This window comes from Loa loa (genome assembly GCF_000183805.2).
Source record: "Loa loa unplaced genomic scaffold supercont3.225, whole genome shotgun sequence".
In the NCBI taxonomy this organism is placed as follows: domain Eukaryota; kingdom Metazoa; phylum Nematoda; class Chromadorea; order Rhabditida; family Onchocercidae; genus Loa; species Loa loa.
Genome location: NW_018108405.1, coordinates 18,221 through 20,360, shown reverse-complemented (window position 1 = coordinate 20,360; position 2,140 = coordinate 18,221).

The following is a 2,140-nucleotide window of genomic DNA, read 5'->3' as shown; positions in this document are numbered from 1 at the left end:
AAAAAAAAAAAAAATTTTTTTTTGTCAACTCTTTTTTTATTCACAAATTTCCACACTTTTTTTTTGTATTGTTTATTTAAAATTTGAAAAAAAACAAGGATTTGACAAAAATTTGACTATCATTTTTAAAAAATGTAAAAAATATTTGCCATGAAAATACATTTTGAAAAATGGAAAGCTGATATTCAAAGAGAAAAAAGGAAAAAAATGAAGCTTCTAGACTAGGATTGATGAAGTAAATAATTGGTACAAATGATTTAATTAATTAAGGAAGATAAAATCACAGGGAATCAAATGTGTCGAAGATCACCTTCAAATGGGACCAACAAAAAGTTTGAATTTAAATCTAAACAATTTGGACTTAAATCTGGTTTCATTCACTAATTAGACCTTCCTAATTAATAATTTCAGAGAGACTTTTTTTTTTGTTTATAGAAAATATCGAAGTGAGGCAAAAGATGTCAATTTCAATTATCTGTTAAATTTTATACTTGCAGTGTCAATTACATGGGATTAACAAAATAGTAAACAATTTGTTTAAAAATTTGTTAAATTTATTTCAAATATCTTTTTAAAGTTGGAAAAAAAAATATTTCGTCTGAAATATTGCAAATATTTTTTTTTGCAAATATTTTTTTTTCTTGTAGAATAAAAGAACAAAAGAAAATAAGGTCTAACTGTTCAGTTCAATCGTCAATTTCAACAAAACAAGGGAGATTGTTTTGGTTTTTTTTTTTTTTTTAAATTTTCAGCAACGAGCAAGTGATCCATCCTATTTTGTCGCATTTTTTTGTCAACTCTTTTTTTTATTTATCGAATGAATCATCGAAGTCATACAAGATGAGTATATAATGACATTTAAAGAAATATTGAATTTAAATTCAATAAACAAAATAATCTAATAGGTACTGATCACTATGCTGTTTAATTTTGTTGATATCTCATAATTTCTGTAAAGTTCGTTGTCCTCGTTATTGATAAAATAAATTGGAAATGATCTGATAGTGTTATCACTAGAATGTATGATATACTGATGATTAATAAAATCATTTTCGTCTGCATCGCGACAAAGTTAACCATTTGATTTCGAATGAAATTAATGGAATTTAAAATGGAATTTTTAATTAGTTTAATTTCATATTTTTATTCAATGAGGAAGAATGAATAATCTAGATACATAATAAGCGAAAAGCGATATACGTATATGTATGTACTTGAAGTCAGAAATGAATAACAATAAATATCTGTTTGTGCAAAAAATTATCATTTACTTGCTTGTTTTCCATTTTCATCCTTCTGTCCACTTGTGTCAACTAGCATTAGTAGTAGTAGTGGTAGTAATAAAGGTCATTGAGTGATAATAGTAGTAATAGTAATAATGGAGGTCATTAAGTAATAACAATAGTAGTAATGGTAATAGTTATAATAGTTGTAATAGTAGTAATAGGGGTCACTAAAGCAAGGAAGACATTGTTTTTAAAAAAAAAAAAATCAATCAACAACCATTCGACCAATTGACCAACCACTGAACTAATGATTTCGAGTAATTTCAGCTAAAGAAACAAAAATCGATTTTAAAAGAAAATAAAATAGGCCATATGACAAAGCATTACAATTATTATACCATAAATATTCTTCAATTTATTTCCTCCCTCTTCAAATAACATTCTTTTGATATATACATATATCTCTGAAGGTATTCACTTATTAAATTGAACTGAATGAAATAGGTCAAATTGTATTTACTGTAGTTAAATACTTTTATCCGTGATATTCATTTAAAGTTATGCATGTTTGATAATTGTCGGAAAGAAATGCATGAAATTATTCAAAAATAACAATCAAATTGATACATGCTAAGTATGATTGAATAGATTTAGCAGGATTTAACATAAACAATATATGGATGATAAGTAACTTAATGCAAGATATATTTTATAGAAGGATCAAAATAAAATGAAGTAAAGTAGAAATGTTAAAGTTTAAAATTTCGAAACTTGATTAAAATGATTATTTCGATATTGTTAATTTATAGAGCTTATTGATACTATAGTAGCATATTGTTAATGAAGTTGGAAGCATTTCAATTCCATATATATATATATATATATATATATATATATATATATATATATATATA